Consider the following 25051-nt stretch of genomic DNA (forward strand, 5'->3'; position numbering starts at 1 on the left):
GAAGGCAGGAAAATAGATGGGGGGAGGGAGAGATAAGAAAGCAACTTTAAATGCATTCTCCAAGCTGCTGGCTGGCTTGGCTTGGGTAAGTGATTTAAAGAGAGAAATGCCTTCTCTGAGCCATCCTGCAGGGTGGTGAAGGCTTCAAGAGCCACACAATATGTGTGATGTGAAAGAGCCACAGTTTGGCCACCCCTGCTTTATAAAGGGACAGAACAGGTTTTTTTCCAGGCCGGCTGGCAACCCTAGATCTAACACATGGGTCAGTCCACTCAGGAGGGAAGGATTGAATCGCTTCCTGAATTTTATTTTATTTTATTTTATTTATGTTCCTTGTAATTTGCCTTTCTCACTGGGCTCCCCGTGGATGATGCCGAAGGAGTTCATACAATCGACAGGATGGGCCATTCCATAAATAATGAAATAGAATTTGGGTTGCAGAACCAACCGAAGGCTGAAAAACAGAAGGAAGCACATATACCGAAATGACACATGAAATGATCCGAAATTACACAGTAGGGTCCAATTCACAGCAAGTTTAACGCAGTCCCTAATAATTTATCCAAGTAATTTTGTGAATGGTTTAGTCCAGGGGTGGCCAAACTTGATTAACATAAGAGCCAAATATAATAAATGTCAGATGCTTGAGAGCCACAAGACATGGACATCAGATGCTTGAGAGCTTCCAGGAAGGAAGGAAGGAAAATCGATGGGAGGTGGAAGGAGAGGTGGAAAGGAAGCAACTTTAAATGCATTCTTCAAGCCACTGGCTGGCTTGGCTCAGAGAAGTGATTTAAAGAGACAAATGCCTTCTCCATGCCAGCTGACAGGGCAGTGGGGGCTTCCAGAGCCACACCAGATATGTGAAGGAGCCACATGTGGCTCCCGAGCCACAGTTTGGCCACCCCTGATTTAGTACAAGGCAACTCTATTGCCTGTGTAGAAAAGCCTTCTTGAATAATTCAATTTTGCATCGTTCGCAGAAATGCCAGGAGTCTGGAAGTCTTTCTTCCCTCTGCAAGCAGACAGTTCCATAAAGTGGGGGCCACAACAGAGAAGGAACATTCACACATCCAGATCCTGAAAAAGGGGTCTCTTGAAAAAGATCAATGGAAGAGACTCCATTGCAATAGAATAAGACATGTGGCAATAGAATAAGACATGTGTATTGGTCATGCAAGAGCCCTGTGGCACAGAGTGGTAAAGCTGCAGTACTGCAGTCCTAAGCTCTGCTCACAGCCTGAGTTCTATCCTGAAGGAAGTTGGGTTCAGGTAGCCAACTCAAGGTTGACTCAGCCTTCCATCCTTCTGAGATCGATAAAATGAGTACCCAGCTTGCTGCGGTGGAGGGGGAAGTGTAGATCAAAGGTCCCCAACCCCCAGTCCATGGATCAGTATCAGTCCGTGGCCTGTTAGCAACCGGGCTGTGAGTTGTACAATTATTTCATTATATGTTACAAGTAAGAAGAAGAAACTGGATTTATATCCTACCCTCCACTCTGAATCTCAGCATCTCAGAGTGGCTTACAATCTCTTTGACCTTCCTCCCCCACAACAGACACCCTGTGAGATGGGTGGGGCTGAGAGAGCTCTTACAGCAGCTGCCCTTTCAAGGACAACGTCTGCGAGAGCCATGGCTGGCCCAAGACCATTCCAGCGGCTGCAAGCGGAGGAGTGGGGAATCAAACCCAGTTCCCCCAGATAAGAGTCCATGCTCTTCACCACTACCCCAAACTAATAGAAATAAAGTGCACCATTGTGTCATTCCGAAACCATTGCGCCTCCCACCCCCGGTTCTTGCAAAAACTGACGTCCACAAAACCGATCCCTGGTGCCAAAAGGCTGGGGACCCCTGGTGTAGATGACTGGGCAAACCACCCCGTCAAAAGTCTGCCGTGAAAACGTTGCGAAAGCAACATCACCCCAGAGTTGGAAACGACTGGTGCTCACACAGGGGACTCCCTTGACCTTTTTATTGGTCACGCTTGAGCATAAGGATGGTGAAGTCTGTGCTGCTTGTAACAGGAAAGTGGCTGCCCCATGGAGGACATCTCATTCTGACTTCTGCAGCTCTTCCATCCGAGCAAATGCGGGCGGGACGGAGTGTTCAAACGAGGGGGCGGGATTACGGAACGCCGATGGCAGCCAAGCTGAAAATCCCAGGGCAAGCAGGCAGCTGACATCTCGCGGAGCCCAGGAGGGCGATGTGTTTACATGATCACACAGCAGCACAAGCCCTTTAGCCTCACTGGGATGTTTTGTTGCTGCTATAATAACCCCACTAGGTGGGTCTCTGAACCTCGCAGCTGCAATTAAGGCAGACGGGAGGACCAAATGGGCCACCCACCAGGTGACCTTTTGCTGGAAGCCAAGGACACCTTCACATCAAGGCCAGCCTCCTCAAATTCCTGGTGTCCACGAAGCAAAGCGAGGAAGGCAGAGGGGCTCGCTTAACAATGTAAATGGAACAGCCCAGGCCTTCCAGATAGGGTTGCCAGCCTCCTGGTTGGACCTGGAGATCCCCCAGTATTACAGATCATTTTCAGTTGACAGAGATCAGTTCACCTGGAGAAAAACTGTTGCCTTGGAGGGTTGCTTTAGCAGGCCCCTGAGCAACTGGCTGTCGTCCTGCTTCCTTCTCCGTCTCTTGCTTCCTTCCGAGTCACAGCTTGCTTTGCCAGGCTTGCTCAATTGCGCAGGAGCTACAGAGCAAAGCCTCTAATTTTCTCCATTGGCTGAGGCTCCTCCTTTGGGGAGGAAGGAGGAGGAGGCAGAGCTTGCTTTGCCGGGCTTTCTCAATCGCACTGCAGAGCTACTGAGCCAAGTCTCTTTTCCTTCTGTTGGCTGAGTGCCTTGGGGAAGGAAGGAAAGGGCCAGAGCTTCCTTTGCCCCATTCTTTGGATCCCATGGGAGAAATACAAAGAAAGCACCTTTAAGACTGAGTGCTAAAGTTTTAAGCATGTTTTACATTTTTAATATATTTGCATATATGTTTGTCTGTATACTTTATTAAGCTTATCTCTACTACCTAATGTTAAATAGGTACACACATGGCCTGGCCTGACGTGGTCCTGGCCCAACCTGACATGGCCTGGCCCAACAAGGTCTCATTTATGTCAGATCCTGCCCCCATAACAAATGAGTTCGACACCCCTGCTCTATGGCATAGTACTCCACTGAGGTCCCTTCCCTCCCTGGCTCCATCCCCAAATATCCAGGAATTTCCGAACCTGAAGTTGGGAACCCTATAGCAGAAGAACCTAGCAACCCTACTTCTTTTAGAACCCCTGTCCTTAAGAGCGAAGGCCAGCTCTGCTGGGACAACCCCAGGCTTCCTCCACCCCACATGGATTAGATGTGAAATGAAGAAGTTGCCAACCTCCAAGAGGGGCCTGGAGCTCTCTTGGAACTACAGTTGATTGCCAGACTGAAGAGATCGGTTTCTCTGGAGGAAACGGCAGCTTTAGAAGGTGGAGTCTGTGACATTATGATCTGTCGAAGAACCAACACAGAACTGGCAACCCTAGAATGAAGACCATCTACCACAACCACTCAGAGCAGCCCCTTCTTTCATTTAACCCTCCACAGCCCCTCCCCCCACCAAATTCCCAAACCCCTGGTGTAGGAAGTAAGTATAGATCCAGAAATAGGATGGGATTTTAAGAGAGGAGGACCAAGGTACAATCTCAAAGAGTCCACCCTCCAAAGCAGTTATTTTCTCCAGGGGATATCACCTTTTTCCTCAGTAGTAATTCCTGGATATCTCCAGATCACACCTGGAGGCTGGCAACCCTAAACTGGGCTGTACCCTGACATATGGTGGCCCTCACTACAATGAAGGTGAGGAAGAGAATCCCAACAACCTGAGGCCAAAGTTAACATAATCTCAACAAATGTGAGGGGTCTGAACAGGCTGAGAACCAGAAATTCATCTATTTCCTTTCATCTTTATTTCATTTATACTCCACCTTTCTCCCCCAATAGAGACCCATTACATCATTCTCCTCGCCTCCGTTTTATCTTCTCTTCCTCTCTTTGTCTCCACGCCCTCCCCCTCCCCCTTTTCATCAACATGGCCATCGGACTCCAAGAGCCCTTTCCACATTTCTTTTTTCCTATCTGCAAGGCTGGATCTGGAGGGACTGATTGCAGCACAACATATGGGAATGGAATCGCAAATAGCATTGAGTACTCCCTTCTAGGGACGCCAGCCTCCAAGTGGGGCCTGGGGATCCCCCAGCATTACAGCTCATCTCCATACTACAAGATTAGTCCCCCTGAAGAGAATGGATGCTTTGGAGGGTGGACTCTATGGCATTGTAACCCAATGAAGTACATGTCCACCACAGTCTCCATCCCCAAATCTACAGGATTTCCCCAACTTGGGTCTGGCAACCCTAATCCCCATCCTCCAGTGGTAGCCAGGAGGGACCGGCAGCCCTATTCCCTTTGCATGGTGTGACCCTGTCCTAATTAGCAAAGTCCTTGTTATCTTCAGCAGTGCTAGAACTGGGGGAAGAGGCTATCCTGGCTCAGTGCCTACTAAGTGGCAGCCTGAACCCCACCTCACCCCACCCCCCGCTGCCCCATCCTCCCACTGACCCAGCTGAGGCACAATCATGTCTGCCCAGGAGGGGCTATGGATGTTGATCATTCCAGACGGGCTTCTCCAAAGCTATCAACAGGGTGATGGCTGAACACAGTGTAACACAAAGCCCGAGGCGGGTCACGGCCTTCCTGTTCTTGCCAAGAAAGAGATGTTTTCTGGGTGAATTAGAGGGCGCCACAGGGTTGGGGGTGAGAGGAAGAGATGAGCGTTTCTCAGCTCTGTCTTCATCCTTCTCAGTGCATTGGGTGTCAGTAAACTCTTCAAAGTCGCAGCGAGAGACCTTCAGTTCCACGAGTGAAGGTCTCAACCCTCAGCCATCATAGGCCTTAGGAAACAGCATGGGTCCACTCACCTTTCTCTCTTTTTTAAAGGAGTTTCTCAAGTCTTGATTGAATCATAGAATTCTAGAGGTGGAAGGGGTCATAGAGGCCATCTAGTCCAACCCCCTGCTTAGTGAAGAATCAGACTAAAACATCCCTGACAAGAGTTCATCCAGCCACTGTTTAAAGACTGTCAGGAAGGAGGAACCCACTGCCTCCCTCGGCAGCCAATTCCACTGCTGAACTACTCTTACTGTAAAAAAATGTTTCCTAATATCCATCAGTATCTTTCCACTCGTGATTTAAACTCATTCTTGTGTATCCTATACTCTGCTGCCAACAGGAACAGCCTCCTGTCCTCCTCTAAGCAACAGCCTTTCATATACTTCAAGAGAGCAATCATGACCCCACACACACAAAAAAAAAACCCTCCTCTTCTCCAGACTGAACATTCCCAGCCTTTCATCTTAGGGCTTTGTTTTGCAGGCCACTGATCATCCTTGTTGCTCTCTTCTGCACCCACTAGGGAAAGGCATAAACCAGCTCACAAATTAAAGTTTGTGACAAATGTTGGTCAATTTGTGGTTCATGATGTCAAATTCATGGCAGGTCCACCAGCACAAACTTTCCACAAGCTTTTGAGCTATTCATGGAGGTTCACGTAGGCTCCTGAATGGAGACTTTTCCAGACAGACTGTCTCCACTCAATCAAAATGTTTATATTACTTCAAAGCAACAACTTGGGGGCCATGTAGAAGCATATTCAGGGGAGGTCCACTTAGACTTTGATGTCACTGACTTACACAGGATCCGTTCTGTACACTCCTGTGCCTGCCAAAATGACTGTTGGTGGTGATTTTGACAGGTGCAGTTTCAGGAGGTTTGGGAGTGAATAGAATGAATCCTGTCTAAGTTAGAGATGCCAAAGTCACGAGAGGTGGTGGTGGTCTCCAGCTGACTCTCTTTTACCTGCCTCCAAGTTTGGGGAATACTGGATTTACAGAGTCCAAGTTACAGCCCCCTAAAGAAGGTGATCTCAGGAAAGTATTTGCTGGAGAAATGACCACCTGTCATTACCAATTAATAATTTCCACATAGGATAATGCTCAAAAACACTAATTGCCTAGTGCTTTTACACACACACACAAATATGTCATATCCACACACACACAAAAGCAAATTTCATTCAGACTTCTATCTACTGTTCTACTCATTTGGGGTTCCCAATTAATAGACTCCCAAATTTCTATCCAAATGCAGGTTTAGGGAGAATTCAACAGAAGCGGTATTTAGGCCACATGTTGACAATGAAAAGCTCTTCTCCTCCTGAGGAGCACAGGGACTTCGGTGGGGTACAATACCATAGAAATACAAATCTCTTTTCCCTTCCCCTCCCTACAACAGATACCCTGTGAGGTTGGTGGGTCTGAGAGAGCTCTTCCAGAACTGCTCTTGAGCAGAACAGCCTTGCGAGAACTTGGTGGCTGATCTAAGGTCACATCAGCAGGTGCATGTGAAGAGTTCGGAATCAAACCCAGTTCTCCCTGATAAGAGTCTGCGCACTTAACCACTACACCAAACTGGCTGTCCAAAACACCCATTTTCTCCAGGGGATTTCATCTCTGTAATCTGGAGGTGAGTTGTAATTCCAGGGGATCCTGGGGGGCTGGCGTTCCTACTTCAAAGGTTCTCCAAGAGGTGGTGAGCTACAGCGTGGAAATGTTCTAGAGTGGTTCATAAGACCGTTTGCCATGCCAGATCAAGTCAACCCCATGAGGTGGCTTCACCAGGTTGGCATGGTGGTGGAAACTGGTCCTCACTTTTCTTTCCAAGAAGACTCTTCTTCCCAAATGGCCTTGTGTTGCACATCTCGATGGACCAAACCTGCATGGATTTGCAGGACTGAGAAGCAAGGGCGAGGGAAGAAATCAGCAGCCAAGTTAGACTGTTCTGTCAATATCCAGTTCCCCACCCCCCACAAGGGAGTTCAAAACCTTTCCAAATGATAAGACCCCAGATGGAGGTGCCCCAGAACCCCTGGAGTACACCGAATCTCGATAGGCTTCTATCTGGCTAGGAGGGTGTAGGAGGGAATCAAGAGGGTGAGATTGCTGTAAAAAGGTGATTTAAATGAGCAGAGATGAGTGTTCATGTCCAAATGGATTAAGCACAGAGGGGCTTTAAGCCAGGCCGACCAATCCCACCATTGGCAAGGCAAAGCCGCATGATTGTGACCTTGCAATGAACCCAAACTCACATTAGCTGTGAGACCAGATGTCCCCCCTGCCCTTGCCTTGAACTCGAAACCCTTTTATGTTCCATGAACCCAAATCCCCCACCCCATAATCCTAAAGCTCCATTTCCTGGGCATCTTTCATGCACAGATGTCTTCCTACCGCCATCTATCTACAAGCGGACTGTTCTTATCTCTCATCGTCACCCGCATTTCCAAGGTGGGACAACAGAAGCCCCATGCACATGTTCCATTGTACGTGCACATAGCCCCAGCCCAACCACGTGTGGCACCCCAGGCAGCTGTCCCCATCATCGCCCCCCGCAGCGCCATGCTCCATCACCCCCCCCCCAGGGCACGGCACTGACGTGCTGCACCCACTGGCCCCTTCCTCCCCTTCACCACCCCCCCATGATCAGAGTGCACTGCGCCTGGGGCCTACGAGCCGCGACATGGCGTGCATCTATAACTAGGCACTTGCCAGGGGCACTGGGAGGGGGGGGAGCCCAATTTGGCACCCCCACCCTCCTGGCACCCTAGGCAACTGCCTAGTTTGCCTAGTGGGCGAGCCAACCCTGTGTGCACACCTCCTGTACATGCTTTTGTTTGTATGGAAGAGCCAACATGTGTTTGCTTTACAAATGAAACTGGGGACCAGTACCTGGATAAATGTTGGGGGGTTGAATCACACATTCAGCTGTTGATGCACAGAATGTAACATGAGAAATACTCCATACGTCTATATAGGGAAAATAACCAAGGGTATGCTATACAATGATTGTTTGTACATGAACGGTGACTTGTGAAAGATGGCTTCCGTCGTCTTGTGATGCTACACATCCACAATGTGGTAAGGAAAACAAGCAGATGAGACAGGCTATTCCCACTATTGGCGGGGTGGCCAAAGTGCGACTTGAGAGCCACATGTGGCTCTTATTATTGAGTGACTTTTGAAGCCCCCACCAACCTATTGGCCAGCTTGGAGAAGGCATCTGGCTCTGGAAAGCCAGTTTGGTGTAGTGGTTAAGTGTGCGGACTCTTATCTGGGAGAACCAGGTTTGATTCCCCACTCCTCAACTTGCACCTGCTGGCATGGCCTTGGGTCAGCCATAGCTCTGGCAGGGGTTGTCCTTGAAAGGGCAGCTGCTGTGAGAGCCCTCTCCAGCCCCACCCACCTCACAGGGTGTCTGTTGTGGGGGAGGAAGGTAAAGGAGATTGTGAGCCGCTCTGAGACTCTTCGGAGTGGAGGGCGGGATATAAATCCAATATCTTCATCTTCTTCTTCTTTAAATCACTTCTCCAAGTCAAGCCAGTCAGAGGCTTGGAGATGCATTTAAAGTTAAAATTGCTTTCTTTCCAACTCTCCCTCCCTTCTCCCTCCCCATCAATTTGCCTGCCTGCCTGCCTCCCATCCATCTTGCAGCTCTCGAAACATCTGACGTTCATGTCTTGCAGCTCTCGAACATCTGACATTTATTCTATGTGACTCTTATATAAATCGAGTTTGGCCACCCCTGGCATAGAGAAAGGCAGACAGCAATAGGGCAGCAGACATAACATGACCAACAGGATGCCTGTTGAAGAAGAGCTCCTATGGGGCAATCCATGAAGCTGCTTTTATACCGAGCCCAGAACACTGTCCTATCAAGCTCTGCTCTGGCTGGCAGTGACTATTGAGGAATTCTGCCAGAACTCTTCCACATTATCTGTGAAGTAAGGTGCAGGAGACTGAACCTGGCACTCAGTGGCACTCTGCCACGGAGCCACAACCCGTCCCACCACTACAGGCTACTCAGCAACACCCGTCCCACCACTACAGGCTACTCAGCAACACCCGTCCCACCACTACAGGCTACTCAGCAACAGCCGCAGGGACTGGGGCTGTTTTATCAGAATAAAGTTGGGCAGATTCTCCCATCATGCACCAACACTGCCATTCTGTCAGGCATCTTTGGCCTTGTTCGCTGCCCTGAGCCTGCTTTGGCGGGAAAGGTGGGATATGAAGGGGAGGGGAGGGGAGGGGAGGGGAGGGGAGGGGAGGGGAGGGGAGGGAAGGAAGGAAGGAAGGAAGGAAGGAAGGAAGGAAGGAAGGAAGGAAGGAAGGAAGGAAGGAAGGACATCACCACTGCTTTCAGGGTTCCATTTGGCCAGCTGTTGTGTCCCCCTGCAGCACAACAATTGTGACCAAGCACAAGACAAACAAAAGCTGCAAAATATGGCTGAGTAGGGTTGTCAGGTCCCCCCTAGCCACTGGCGGGGGATGCAAGGGGGAGAGTTGCCAGATCCAGGTTGGGAAACTCCTGGAGATTTGAGGATGGAGCCTGTGAAGGAGAGGGACCTCAGTGGAGTACAGTGCCATGGAACCCACTCTCCAAAGCATCCATTTTCTCTGGGAGAAATAATCTCTGTAGTACAGAGGCGAGGTGTAATTCTGGGGGATCCCCTGGTTCCACCTGGAGGCTGGCATCCCTTGAAGACCCATCCAGGGCTAAATGAGGATCCCATATTTCTTGCCATCCCAGGACTGCCACAACGGATAGAGGAAGGAAGCACAATTGTCAAAGTGTCTGGTGGGCCTCCAAATAGAGGTTGCGTTCAGCTTAGTTGGGCAGAATTATCTTAGGATAAGCCACAAGGCTAGGGTCACCCAGAGCAGTTCTTAGAACATAAGAGAAGCCATGTTGGATCAGGCCAACAGCCTATCCAGTCCAACACTCTGTGTCCCACAGTGCTCAAAAAGCAGGTGCCCTTAGGACGTCCAGCCATTGGGCCTGGAAGAAGAAGGAGGAGGATTGATGCGGATGAGGATATTGGATTTATACCAGAATCTCAGAGTCTCAGAGGGGCTCACAATCTCCTTTATCTCCTTCCCCCACAACAGCCACCCTGTGAGGTAGGTGGGGCTGAGAGAGCTCTCCCAGAAGCTGCTCTTTCAAGAACAACTCTGCGAGAGCTATGGCTGACCCAAGGCCATTCCAGCAGCTGCAAGTGAGGAGTGGTGGAATCAAACCCGGTTCTCCCAGATAAGAGTCCACACACTTAACCACTACACCAAACTGGGTCTCCTTAATCCTTGATGGCCATCCTTAGCCCTTGAGTTGGTCCTAGACCCCACTATACTCTTCACAGGTTTGGGAGACCTTTATTCCCATTGTCTTTTCTTTCATCACGGATATAACGGTCAGAATCACAATGGAGACCTTTGGAATCTGGCAAAGTTCCCTCACAAATCGGCAAGGAGAACGAGATTTGCTGCCGCCACCGCTCCATTCCGGGGGAGGAGCAAAGCGCCCAGGTTGAACTTTTGACCCCATGTTTCTAGGTCCCAGAGCAGATGCCAAGTGCCGTGGCGCCTTGTGGCATTGCCCCAGTTTCCCGCAGTGTTTCCATAACCCACTTTGTCAGCCCCGTCGCCTCCACAAGCACACCCCATTCCCGCCCTTGCCTGGCAGGGATGAGAGAACATTCCGGTTCATTGGCAGGGCAGTGGGTGAGTCGCCTGGGCAATTCTGCCTTCCCCCAATGCGCCCCCCGCCACAAATGGGAGTTATGTTTAGCATATGCGCAAACTGGAAGCCAGCACACTGCCTATCACTGTGGAAGACTCATGTTACTGGAAGGTTCCGGATGGGAGACCAAGAGGCCCCCTAACCTCTAACCCTCTCATCCCTCGCAGCTGGCCAGGATAATGCCCGTCATCCTCAATTGCCTCCTTTCCCTTCCCTGATTCCTTCTCCAGGGAGCAGCTGTGAAATCCACAGTTGGGGCCTCCAGGCTGCCTAGCTCAGGTATTTGCATGAAGAGGCTTTTCTCTGGGGCAATAAATGAACCAGGACCGAATGCCACTTGCTGGTCAGGCTCTACCTGTAGGCCAGGGGTCCCCAAACTTTTTGAGCTTGCAGGCACCTTTGGAATTATGACACAGCGTGGAGGGAGCAGGCCCAAAATGGCTTCCACAAAAGGCAGAGCCAGCCATAACATGGCTGCTGCAGCCACACAGTGAAGATCCTTGTCTTGAAAAATCTGCACAGCCAATCAAATCTCCTGTGGCCAATCAGGAGCCTTTCTGTGTCTTCATCTGGCACTAATCTCGTCTGCCCGCCTCCTCTCAGGGCTTTTTTTTTTTTGTAGCAGGAGCTCCTTTGCATATTAGGCCACACATCTCTGATGTAGCCAATCCTCCAAAGCTTACAGTAAGCCCTGTACTATGAGCCCTGTAAGCTATATCAGAGAGTGTGGCCTAATATGCAAAGGAGTTCCTGAAAGAAAAAAAAAACCCTGCATCTACCTGTACACACATAGGGAGCCTGGGGGTACATGTTTTATTGGTAGTTGTATTAAAGTGCACTAGCACTTTAGGATTTTGAAAATTCATAAGAACATAAGAGAAGCCATGTTGGATCAGGCCAATGGCCCATCCAGTCCAACACTCTGTGTCACAAAAGAACATAAGAGGAGCCATGTTGGATCAGGCCAGTGGCCCATCCAGTCCAACACTTTGTGTCACATAAGAACATAAGAAGCCATGTTGGATCAGGCCAGTGGCCCCTCCAGTCCAACACTCTGTGTCACATAAGAACATAAGAGAAGCCCTGTTGGATCAGGCCAGTGGCCCATCCAGTCCAACACTCTGTGTCACATAAGAATATAAGAGAAGCCATGTTAGATCAGGCCAATGGCCCATCCAGTCCAACACTCTGTGTCACACGGTGGCCAAAAAACCCAGGTGCCATCAGAAGGTCCACCAGTGGGGTCAGATTCATCTCTGGACCGTATGTACCTTTAACTTCGGCATTGACTGCGGGGTGTGGACATAAAAAAATTACATAGGAATGAATATGCGGAGCATGTTTGGAGATTTGATTACGTACATCAGTGTGGTGTATTATGTATGATGTTATTCTATAGGACACTATTATGATTTGAAAACAGATTTATATACGTTTTTGAGAACAGATTCACATTGTGACAGAATTTTGGGTTCGTTATACATTCACGACATTTTTTTGGTAGTGTTGCTAGGGTTGCCGATCCCCAGTTGGGGGAGGGGATCCCCTGGCTTGCAGAAAATGGGGGGGGGGAGGGATAATGTCTCCTGGGCACTCCATGGAGACCGATTCCCATAGGGTATAATGGAGAAATGATCTGTGGATATCTAGGGCTCCAGAGGGGCTGAACCATATCAATGGCTTCTGTATACCTTTTAAGAAACATTCGATATTTTTTTTAAGTCACCGTTCACACAGAGGGCTTTGCCGTAACTTGAGGTAGAAGCGCCAAAGCTTCAGATACCATCCAGTGCCTCTCCTCAAAATACTTCCCAGGTTCCAAAAAGATTGGACCAGGGGGTCCAAGTCTATGAGCCCCCAAAGAAGGTGTCCCTGTCCTCTATTATTTCCTATGGAAGGAAGGCACTTAAAAGGAGCACGGTCCCTTTAAATGTGATAGCCAGAATTCCTTTTGGCTCCACCACCAAAGTCTCTTGGCTCCACCCCCAAAATCGCTAGATCTTTCTTGAGTTGAACTTGGCAGCCCTAAGTGTTGCAGCCTTTTACTTGAATCTCCCTTTTTGTATTATGCTACCACTTGAAGACTGGCAACCCTACAGTGGGGTGGGAGATCCTTAAAGGTGGGCCCATCCACAGGAAACCCCATAAAGCCCCTTTCTGTGACTCTCACTCACGCACATACTGTCATGAGCCATAGCAATGGCTTCTGTATACCTTTTAAGAAAAATTAGATTTTTTTTTAAAGCCGCTGCTCACCCAGAGGGCTTTGCCGTAACGTAACAGCGCTTGAAATCCTATCAACGATAAATATAAAAACTTACTTTGATACATCAAATAATTAACTATTAACTGGAAAAGTTCTCCTGGGCAAACGGCAGAACCTCCCAGTAGGCATCGGTAAGGCAGGAATTGTATGAAGAATTTGTATCTGTACACGCTATAATCAGCTTTATTAACTTGGGGTGGGATTTGAGAACGCTGCTAGCAAATGCATAGATTTTGAGGGATCGCGGAGGGAAAATGTCAGAGCTCAGTTTGTACAGCATATCTAACAAGAAGTACGGACTCTGAAATGCGAGCTTTCTAGGTGGTGCAGAGTGGTAAAGCTGCAGTACTGCAGTCCAAGCTCTGCTCATGACCTGAGTTCGATCCTGGCGGAAGCTGGGCTCAGGTAGTTGGCTTCCATCCTTCCCAGGTTGGTAAAATGAGTTCCCAGCTTGCTGGGGGGAAAGTGTAGAGGACCGGGGAAGGCAATGGCAAACCACCCCGTAAAAAGTCTGCCGTGAAAACGTTGCGATGCGACGTCACCCCATGGGTCGGAAACAACTGGTGCTTGCGCATTTACCTTTACCTTTCAGCGAATACTTGCTTTGCAATGGACTTCCACTATCCTCCATTGGGCAGGGCTGCCAGGTTCCCCCTCCCCACCACCAGCAGGGGATGGGGGAGTAGGGTTGCCCAATCCTGGCTGAGAAACTCTTGGAGGTTTGCGGAGGACGCCTGGGAGAACAGGAGCCTCGGTCAAGCACAGTGCCAGAGAGTCCCACCTCCAAAGCAGCCATTTTCTCCAGGGGAACTGATCTCTGTAACAGGGAGAGGAGCTGTTATTCTGGAGGATCCCACTGGGAGACTGGCATCCCTACCTACAAGCCCACTGAACAGACCCTGCTGAACCGTCCTGCACCACCGTCCTGGACATTTTGGCAAAAGAGACAAGCATTTAGCTGTAAGTTAGGGGTGTCAAACATGCAGCCCGGGGGCCAAATCATGCCCGTGAAAGGCTCCTATCAGGCCCCCAAGCAACTGGCTGTTGTCTCCTTCCAGCTCCCTCTCTCTTGCTTCCTTCTGCAGCTTGCTTTTCCAGGCTTGCTCAATTGCACAGGAGCAACAGAGCAAAGCCTCTGTTTTCTCCATTGGCTGAGATTCCTTCCACGGGGAGGAAGCGGGGGAAGGAGAGCTTGCTTTGCCAGGCTCTCTCAATCGCACAGCAGAGCTATTGAGCGAAACCTCTCTTCCTTCTGTTGGCTGAGGCTCCTCCCCCTCCTGGTCCGCCGGGGGAAGGAAGGAAAGAGCCAGAGCTTCCTTTTCCCAGTTCTCTGGATCCCACGGGAGAGATACAAAGAAAGCACCTTTAAGACCAACAAATGCTAATGTTTTGGGGATGTTTTAAGGTTTTTTTTTTTTAAAAAAAAATTAATTATGTTTGTCTGTGTCAGTTATAAAGTTTATATCTCTGCTACCTGGCGTTATATCGTATGACACACACGGCCTGGCCCGACGAGGTTTCATTTACACCAGTTTGGTGTAATGGTTAAGTGTGCGGACTCTTATCTGGGAGAACCGGGTTTGATTCCCCACTCCTCCACTTGCACCTGCTAGCATGGCCTTGAGTCCGCCATAGCTCTGGCAGAGGTTGTCCTTGAAAGGGCAGCTGCTGTGAGAGCCCTCTCCAGCCCGACCCACCTCACAGGGTGTCTGTTGTGGGGGAGGAAGGTAAAGGAGATTGTGAGCCGCTCTGAGACTCTTCGGAGTGGAGGGCGGGATAGAAATCCAATATCTTCATCTACCTCACAGGGCGTCTGTTGTGGGGGAGGAAGGTAAAGGAGATTGTGAGCCGCTCTGAGACTCTTCGGAGTGGAGGGCAGGATAGAAATCCAATATCTTCTTCTTCTTCTTCTTCTTTATGTCAGATTTGACACCTCTGCTCTAAGCATTGCCTCCACTGTCCATAATCCTCCTGACCTGGGAAACCGCAGAGCTAGTCTCATGGGGAGTCTCTTTGGGGGCACTGCCCGGGGGAACAATGAGGCTGCGTTTCCCGTCTCTTCTGAGAAGAGGATTTTATTCAAGCGCTGTGGACGAAAGAGACAGGTAAGCGTTTCTTTCCCTGGGAACAGAGCTGAGCAGCTTGGCAGCCTATGCGTTCTTCATACGCATTCTAATGGCATGCTAGTCTGTTTGGGCAATTATATAAATATGAAAAGCAAACTCCCCTGTCTAATTGAACAAATAAGCAAGGAAACAGAGAGGGAGATTAATCAAGAGGGCTGGAGGGAGGGATTGGGGGGTGCGCCTTTCCCCTCCTCCTCCTAGGGCTGTAGGCACGCTGCAATCTCGTAGGAGCATGAGAAAAGCCCCCCATGACGAGTGAAAAAGACTTCTTTTCATTCCCTTCGCAAGTTTCTAGCCTTTATGCTTGTGGATCAGCTGGGAAACACATGGATGGAAGTCTTGCAATTATTAAAGCTCATTGGATGTTGAGAGGTCCGAGGTGGGGCTTCGGTGCCCCGTGTGGTTCTTCGCTTCTTCCAGCAATAGAAGGATTTATACAAATTAGATCACAAATTAGAACATGGAGATTCCCTTTAGTCGCCATGACTGGCAGCCATCAATAGACCTTTTCTTCCATGAATCTAGCCCCCTTTTAAAGCTGTCTGTGTCTGCAGCCATTACTAGATCTTCTGCCAGCGAATTCCACATTCGAATCACTTGTGAAAATAAGTATTTCCTTTTGTCTGTTTTGAATTTACTGCCCATCTTCTTCCTTGGATGCCCTCGAGTTCTAGTATTTGGGGAGAAGGGGGGGGGAGTTCTCTTTGTCAACACTCTTCACCCAGAGCATAATTTTATAAAGTTCTACCATGTCCCTTCAGTCCTTAGTTGCCTCTTGTCTAACCGAAAAGCCAGTTTGGTGAGTGGTTAAGTGTGCACACTCTTATCTGAGAGAACCGGGTTTGATTCCCCACTCCTCCACTCGCAACTGCTGGAATAGCCTTGGGTTAGCCGTAGCTCTCGCAGAGGTTGTCCTTGAAAGGGCAGCTGCTGGGAAAGCCCTCTCAGCCCCACCCTCCTCACATGGTGTCTGTTGTGGGGGAAGAAGATAAAGGAGATTGTGAGCCGCTCAGAGACTCTGAAATTTGGAGTAGAGGGCAGGATATAAATCCAATATCTTCTTCTTGTTCTTTCCCTATTACCCAACACATTATATTCTAGTGTTGCCAATACCCAGGTGGGAATAAAACCTAAAACAGGAGAATCACTGTTTGCTAATCCCCAGGTGGGGGCAGGGGATCCCCTGGTTTGGAGGTCATCCCCCCACTTCAGGGTCATCAGAAAGCAGGGGAAGGGGGGGGGGAAATGTCTGCTGGGCACTCCCCTATAGAGCCTGATTCCCAAAGGGTATAATGGAGAATTGATCTATGGGTATCTGGGACTCTAGGGGGGGCTATTTTTTGAGGTAGAGGCCCTAAATTTTCAGCATTGCATCCAGTGCCTCTCCTCAAAATACTTCCCAAGTTTCAAAAAGATTGGACTGAGCAGTCCAATTCTGTGAGCCCCAAAAGAAGGTGCCCCTATCGTTCATTATTTCCAAATGGAGGGAAAGCATTTAAAAGGGGTGCAGTCCCTTTAAATATGATGACCAGAACTCTCTTTGGAGCCCAGTCATGCTTGTCACACCCTTCCTCCTGGCTCCATCCCCAAAGTCTCCTGGCTCCACCCCTAAAGTCCCCAGATATTTCTTGAGGCAGACCTGGCAACCCTATTATAGTCTGCCTCTGTGACATTATTTAGCAGACGGGACCCTTGCTTTATTCTACATTTGGCCCCTCATAACATCACTGCACCACCTAATAGCATTCTGTTTCTGGTTGCAACAGTTTGTGATGTCTGAGAATTCAAGAGACTGGGCCGGCAACGGAGCAGCCCAGGAGAGGGGAATCTATGTCAATGCTTTGACTTGTTCTGTTAATTGAGGCCCAGCTGACCTGGGTGGCATCTAAGGGAATTGGCCAGTCTGGAATTGGCATCGTAAGTAGGGCCTCCCAACTCCTTTGCATATTAGGCCACACACTCCAGATGTAGCCAATCCTGCTGAAGCTTACAGTAGGCCCTGTACTGAGAGACCTGGCAAGCTCTTGGAGGATTGGCTACATCGGAAGCGGATGTGGCCTAATATGCAAAGGAGTTCCTGCTACAAAAAAAAAGGCTTGGGTACTTTCCTGTCACAACCACAACTGTGAGCTCAATTTGATTTGTGCAGATTTGTTTTGGCACAGCATGTTTATCATTTAAGGTTCCCAAGTCCTCTTCAAGTCCCGGTAGGGGACTTTTGCGTGTGCGCTTTGAGCGCGCGCAACAAAATGCCATCACCCGGAAGTGACGTCATCAAAATGGCAGCGCACATGTGGGCCGCTCTAGGCATTCCTGGGGAAACTATGGTTTTCCCAGACGCTCTAGCTATTTGGGAGGTTAAAACTCTATGGCAGGGGTGACCAACGGTAGCTCTCCAGATGTTTTTTGCCTACAACTCCCATCAGCCCCAGCCATTGGCTATACTGGCAGGGGTTGATGGGAGCTGCAGGCAAAAAACATCTGGAGAGCTATCGTTGGCCACCCCTGCTCTATGGTACCTATTGCACCATCGAGTTTTTACCTCCCAAATGGCTAGAGCGTCCGGGGAAAACCATGGAGTTTCCCCAGAAACGCCTAGAGCAGCCCGCGTGCACGCCACCATTTTAATGACGTCACTTCCAGGTGACGTCATCGTGCCAGCGATGCAGGGGGAGATTCCCTCCACCGGTCCAATGTGGGCCAGCGGGTTGTGAACCTGCTGGGTGGGGGATTCCCCGCCTGGACCGGGGGGGTTGGCAGCCCTACAATCCTTTGCGAGCATGATCCCAACCATCTCCCCCCGGCTGCTACACATTGGCACCCCGGTAGGTTCCCTGTTCCTCCACCCATCCCCACACTTTGGCTTCATTGGCCCCCAGAAATTCCAAGTGACCATCCCAGGAACCACTCATCCTTTCCAGATAAAAGCTGGAGACCTGCGGCACCTTTAAGACCGACAGCTTTTTTTCCCCCCAGGCATATACTTTCATATAGAAGCTTTATACCTTGGGGGGAAAAAACCTTTGTTGGTCTTAAAGATGTCACTGGGCTCAAACCTAGCTCTGCTGCTTCAGACATAAGAACAGAAGAGAAGCCACGTTGGATCAGGCCAATGGTCCGTCCTGTCCAAAACTCTGTCACACATTGGTTAAAAAAAAAAAGTGCCATCAGGAGGTCCATCGGCGGGGCCAGAACTCTAGAAGCCCTCCTACTGTTGCCCCCCCCTCCAAGCACCAAGAACACAGAGCTTCACTGCCCCAGACAGAGTTCCATCTATACCCTTGTGGCTAATAGCCACTGATAGACCTCTGTTCCAGATGTCGATCTTATCCCCTCCTGAAGCCACCTAGGCATGTAGCTGCCACCACCACCTGTGGTAGTGAATTCCAGCTGTTAATCACCCTTTGGATGAAGGAGTACTTCCTTTTAATTTACTCATTGCATTTATATCCCGCCCTCCCCTACCAGGCTCATTCTAACCCGACTGCTCAGCAATTTCATCGAGTGCCCACAAGTTCTTGTATTGTGAGAAAGGGAGAAAAGGACTGCTTTCTCTACCTTCTGTATCCCATGCATAATCTTGTAAACCTCTATCATGTCACCCCTGAGTTGATGTTTCTCCAAGCTAAAGAGCCCCAAGCGTTTCAACCATTCTTCATAGGGAAAGTGTTCCAACCTTTTAATCATTCTAGTTGCCCTTTTCTGCACTTTTTCCAATGCTATGCTTTTTGAAGTGCGGTGACCAGAATTGGACCAGACCAGATGAGGCCGCACCTTCGATTTATACAGGGGCATTATGATACTGGCAGATTTGTTTTCAGTTCCTTTCCTAATAATTCCCAGCAGAGCCTTGGCCTTTTTTTTATTGCAATCCCACACTTGTCTCAACACTTTCAGTGAGTTATCTGCCATGACTCCAAGATCTCTCTCTTGGTCAGTCTCTGCCAGTTCAGACCCCAGCTGCCCACCCAAATCTTTCCAGATAAATTCAGGTAGGTAGCATAACATAAGAGAAGCCATGTTGGATCAGGCCAATGGCCCATCCAGTCCAACACTCTGTATCACAGAATGGCGTATATATATATATATATATATATATATACACACACACACACACACACATACACACACACACACACTGTGGCTAATAGCCACTGATGGACCTCTGCTCCATATTTTTATCCAATCCCCTCTTGAAGCTGGCTATGCTTATAGCTGCCACCACATCCTGTGGCAGTGAATTCCACATGTTAATCACCCTTTGGGTGAAGTAGTACTTTCTTTTATCCGTTCTAACCCGACTGCTCAGCAATTTCATTGAATGCCCACAAGTTCTTGTATTGTGAGAAAGGGAGAAAAGTACTTCTTTCTCTACCTAATCATTCTAGTTGCCCTTTTCTGGACTTTTTCCAATGCTATAATATCCTTTTTGAGGTGCGGTGACCAGAATTGCACACAGTATTCCAAATGAGACCGCACCATCGATTTATACAGGGGCATTATGATACCGGCTGATTTGTTTTCAATTCCCTTCCTAATAATTCCCAGCATGGTGTTGGCCTTTTTTATTGCAATCGCACACTGTCTTGACATTTTCAGTGCGTTATCTACAACGAAGAACATAAGCTTTCTGAAGACGTGTGCATGCACTCAAAAAGCTTATACCCAGAATTAAACTGTGTTAGTCTTAAAGGACTCCAACTTTCCTCTTCCCAGGTAAGATTTGCTCTTCCCAATATTGGCATCTACAGTGCCACAGCACCCCCTGCTGGACTGTGCTCGGTATCGCTATTCTCTTGGCACCTTCCAAAAACGACTGACAAACCAATACAGGCGGCAGATGCCCAGCATTTATCAGGGCTTTGCGATTTTGCTTACGCTCAGCCGCACATATACACCCAATAAGGCTCACACCAACTTCAGTAGGACACATGAATTTATTGCAGTTGTACTGACAGACACCAAACCCTACCGGAGAAATGACCCATCTTCTCCTGACAGATAAAAGGAAATAAAATTGGCGCAGGGGGCAGCGGGATGGAGCGTCTGCTTGAATGGAATCCAGAGCAAACATCCCAGAAGATCGTATTCGTACACCTCTATCTGCAGGGAGCAATCTTCGTCCAGCCCCACCGATCTGTGGGAAAGCAGCTGCCCCATCGTGCGATCTGAAGGCAGTTCGGCTACTTGTGTTGGAATAGTCAGAGCTGCCAAAACGATGCAGCCTATTTTAGGTCAAGGGCCAGCAGCCCCTGGACTTGAGCCTTCCATGAAAACTTACCTCTTTCGAGATGGCGGCACTGCTGTTTTACGGGGAGTGAGGAACTTTGGGAAAGCCAGTTCTGAACAGGGAAGTGTCTGCGGTGAAAGGGCTAAAACCAGAGCTTTTGGTTTTGTAACGGAAGGAGCTCCTTTGCACATGAGGCCACGCCCCCCTGATGTAGCCAATCCTCCAAGAGCTTACAGTAGTCCCTGTAAGAAGAGCCCAGTAAGCTCTTGGAGGATTGGCTACATCAGTAAGGCTGCCAATCCCCAGGTGGGAACAGGGGTCCCCCTGGTTTGGAGGTCATCAGAAAGCGGTGGGGGGAAGGGAAATGTCTGCTGGGCACTCCATTATTCCCTATGGAGACCAATTCCCACAGGGTATAACGGAGAATCGATCCACTGGTATCTGGGGCTCGGGGTGGGAGGGGCTGTTTTTTGAGGTAGCAGCACCAAATTTGCAGCATAGCAGCCACGGCCTCTCCTCAAAAGACCCTCCAAGTTTTAAAAAGATTGGTCCAGGGGGTCCAACTCTATGAGTCCCAGAAGAAGGTACCCCTACCCTTCATTCTTTCCAATGGAGGGAAGGCATTTAAAAGGTGTGCGGACCCTTTCAATGTGATGGCCAGAACTCCCTTCGGAGTTCAATTCTTCTTGTCATCACAACCTTGCTCCTGGCTGCCCGCTCTCCTAATCCAGGGATTGTTATGCAGCTGCACCTCCTATTCAATGGACAAGGAGAAGGGGGAAACCTCAGAAAGGTTCAGGAGCTGTGCTCCTGTGAGCTCCTGCTGAATTCGAGGCCCGACCGTGAATAAGCCCATCTGCTATACACAACGCAGCTACGGTCCGCCTGCAACGAAACGTCCAAATCGAATACCATCTAACACTTACAAGAAGATCGTATTTGATTTGGACTTCTCGTTTCATGTGGCAATTGTTTAGACGTGCTTATATTATTAGGGTTTGTAGAATCTTTCGGGCTCAAGTGCCGTGTTCTACTGGAGAAAGTTTTCCTTCCAGACGTTTCGTTCTCGGCTGCGGAGAACATCCTCAGTGGCATTGCAGCCAGAGCAAGCGCTCTGACCTTCTTGGCTGCTGTGCATTGAGTGAGGCCAGGGCTGCTGGAGAGCTGCTATTTCTAGGCTGGAGGGGGTGTGGTGAAAGGGCAATAGGTTTGCGGATTTGCCCATTGTTTGGTGGGGCTTCCTGGAAGGGTAGTGATAAGGAAACTGGCTGTTGAATGTGACCATTGTTTTGTGTTAATTGCTGGGAGGGTTGGAAGGGGTGTGAAGATAAGGAAGATGGTTGTTGACTGTGCTGATTGTTCTGTAGAATGTACTGGCTGTTCTGTGAATTTCTGCAATTTATAGTCTGTAGGGTGTTTTGCAGAGCTGGATATCAAGATTGGTGGATGGAAATGCCTTCTTCCTTCTTCTATAATATATACACTTCAGTAACTTCATACACAGAGAGCTGGGTCGCGTCTTTCAGCTAATTCTGCGATCCCGATAATTCGTGATTTCGACTGGAGAAGCGGCAATCCCCCTCCCTTGGCTCCTCCCCCCGGGGCAGGACGCAAAAAGAGGCTGCGAGGTAGAAAGCAGGCTGGAAGCAGGACCCGCCCTGCCGCTAGACAACTGCCTAGGGCGCCGGCCTTCTGGGGCACCAAACTGGGTGGCCCCCACGGGTGCCAGACAGTCTAGGGGCTGGCCCTGAGCGGAAGCCGCCAGCAAGAGAAGGGTTCGAGGCTCCCTGATGCTTTTCGGCACGCGTAAACCGCTGGCCGGTATTTTGCTTTTCCGTAGAAGCCACATCCTCTTGACACAAACCTCGCCCCTGCATGGGTCACATGGCCTTGAGCCCATAACACTGGTGCTAATTTCCCAGCTTCCCTTGAGCCATTGCCTCTGCAGCCATGTGTTCCAAGCCACCCCCAATGGGCCCATATCTACACTGGGGCAACGTGGGGCAACGTGGGGCATCGCTCCCTTACTGTAAAGCCACACCCCGCAAGTTTCCAGAGGCCCCGTGCCACCATTTCCATTGCCAGACTTTAAGCTTAAACAGGCTGGAGGCGAGTATCCTCAGCAAGGCTTTTTTTTGTAGCAGGAACTCCTTTGCATATTAGGCCATGCCCCCCTGATGTAGCCAATCCTCCTGGAGCTTACCGTAGGCCCTGTAAGAAGAGCCCTGGAAGCTCTAGGAGGATTGGCTACATCAGGGGTGTGCGGCCAGGCCTCGAATTCAACAGGCGCTCATAGGAGCACAGCTCCTGAACCTTTCCTCCTCTCTGCCTACCTTGTCCATTGAATAGTAGGCGCAGCTGCGTCACAATCCCTGGATGAGCCCCAGCACCTATTTTTCTACAAAAAGACCCCCGGGTGCGGCCTAATATGCAAAGGAGTTCCTGCTACCAAAAAAAAAAAAAGCCCCGATTCCTAGGCATGCGTCGGAGCAGGAGGCCGTAGAGAGAGCTCCTCAGAACCCATCCCACGTCATCGGAACTCCTGGCCTTGGTACACCCCCAAGACCAAGAAGAAGAAGAAGAAGATATTGGATTTATATCCCGCCCTCCACTCCGAAGAATCTCAGAGTGGCTCACAATCTCCTTTATCTTCCTCCCCCACAACAGACACCCTGTGAGGTAGATGAAGATATTGGATTTATATCCCGCCCTCCACTCCGAAGAGTCTCAGAGTGGCTCACAATCTCCTTTATCTTCCTCCCCCACAACAGACACCCTGTGAGGTGGGTGGGGCTGGAGAGGGCTCTCACAGCAGCTGCCCTTTCAAGGACAACCTCTGCCAGAGCTATGGCTGACCCAAGGCCATTCCAGCAGGTGCAAGTGGAGGAGTGGGGAATCAAACCCGGTTCTCCCAGATAAGAGTCCACACACTTAACCACTACACCAAACTTGCTCTCCTGATGAAGGCAAAAGCTGGCATTGGCGAAGCTTCTAGGTTGGCAGGAGGTCCACCGACTTCAAAACATGACCCGCTTTGAGGGTGGAATAAGGTCAGAACCTGCGGGAGAATTCTGCTTCTTTGAGAAAGGGGGGGAGCTACCAAAAACGGCTGACCAAGGACGCCTCCCCCCCCCCCCCGCTTAATGCTCTTAGCTGGTGTAGTGGAGAGACACCAGGTCCCAAAAGCAGGTCTCAGAAGTGCCTCCAGAGCTCGCTGCACGGCTGGCTTCTACCCACCAGGAAAGAGGTTGCGGTTCTAGCAACAGCAGACATTCACACCCAGGGCCAGCCCTGCCGGTTGGCGAACTAGGTGACTGCCTAGGTTGCTGGCCTTCTGGGGGCACCCCTCATGTGACGTTATCAGTGCAGGGGGGAGCCCCGGAGGTTAGCCTCGCCTAGGGTGCCGGACAGTCTAGGGTCAGCCCCGTCCACACCCAAGCACGAGCACCAGGCTCGATTCGGGATGCAGGATATAAATACTGGGAGGGAAGGGAGGGGGGACAGTCTGCATTTCCTCTTCTGGAGCTGTTTTTACCCACCTCAAGTCCGCTGGGAATGAGGGCAGGGGAAAGCTCGAAACAACCAGGAGAGCCAGTTTGGTGTAATAGTTAAGTGCGTGGACTCTTATCTGGAAGAACCGGGTTTGATTCCCCACTCCTCCACTTGCAGCTGCTGGAATGGCCTTGGGTCAGCCATAGCTCTGGCAGAGGTTGTCCTTGAAAGGGCAGCTGCTGTGAGAGCCCTCTCAGCCCCACCCACCTCACAGGGTGTTTGTTGTGGGGGAGGAAGGTAAAGGAGATTGTGAGCCGCTCTGAGACTCTTTGGAGTGGAGGGCGGGGTATAAATCAAATATCTTCTTCTTCTTCAATTAAAAGGAAATTAGCATTCCCTTCCGTATGCCAGGCCGGACTCTGGGCACGACGAGGCATCTCCCCTGAGCCAACAGATTTGCCCTAGGCTACTAACTCAGCTTTCAGCAAGGAAAGGATGTTTCGGAACACAGGACCACACAGTTTCCATGTTCCGACACAGCGCTCGTGACATACGACATGCAAGGGGGGGGGGGGGGGGGAGTTGGGCGCAAGTGCGGCTCTCCACCCCTGTGCGCATTTTTCAGAGACAGCTCAACGTGGCTGTCCTTGCGTCCGTACCGCTCCCGCTTGCCTGCTTCCAAGAGGAGCCCGTGAGGGAAAGATCTTAAGCAGGCCAACTCCTTTCATTCGCAGCCCTTTATTACCTCGAGGCCCCGCCGTGCTCCTACCGCCATGTGACAGCATAGCGGCAACTGCTGCTGCGACCGAATCACAGAGAGGGACTACGGGAGGTGGGGGGGGGCACGGGTGCTCCACTCAGAGAGAAACAAGGGCGCTCCCCATCCTGAGGCTGCTGCGACCAGAGCCAACAGCTCGCCAGTACCCAGGGCAGCCCAGAAAGAGGGTGCCGGCGTGAACGCAGAAGGGTATGCCGTTCCACGTACAGCAGCATTAAACCCAGGCCTGGGCCACCGAGGCAGGTGCGGCCAGAGGAGGCGGCATCCGGATGTGAAAAAAGGGAGAGGAAAAGAAGTCCAGCCATCAGCTGCATTGGGCGCCACTCTCCGGAAGGACGCAAGCTCTCTCCCGCTTCTCGTCCCGCAAGAAGAGCGACAGCGTGGAACCAGGATCCAGCCAGGAGGACACCTATGGGAAGAGGACGGAAGCGGGAGAAGAATCAGATCAGGCTTCTCGGAGATGGAAGGCTCTTGTCTTGCTGCTCCAA

At 50.2% G+C, this 25051-nt stretch overlaps 1 protein-coding gene across 1 annotated transcript in view; it reads right to left on the bottom strand.

The window, feature by feature from the left end:
* Nucleotides 1-24507: 24507 nt before the first annotated feature.
* Nucleotides 24508-25051, bottom strand: part of LOC132573412 (major facilitator superfamily domain-containing protein 8-like) — a 43940-nt gene continuing 43396 nt past the window's right edge. Inside the window, exon 13 of the mRNA XM_060240913.1 lies at nucleotides 24508-24972. The gene's annotated coding sequence lies outside the window, so the exon portion shown is untranslated. The remainder of the gene's footprint in view (nucleotides 24973-25051) is intronic.

This window comes from Heteronotia binoei, chromosome 6, assembly GCF_032191835.1.
Source record: "Heteronotia binoei isolate CCM8104 ecotype False Entrance Well chromosome 6, APGP_CSIRO_Hbin_v1, whole genome shotgun sequence".
Classification (NCBI taxonomy): domain Eukaryota; kingdom Metazoa; phylum Chordata; class Lepidosauria; order Squamata; family Gekkonidae; genus Heteronotia; species Heteronotia binoei.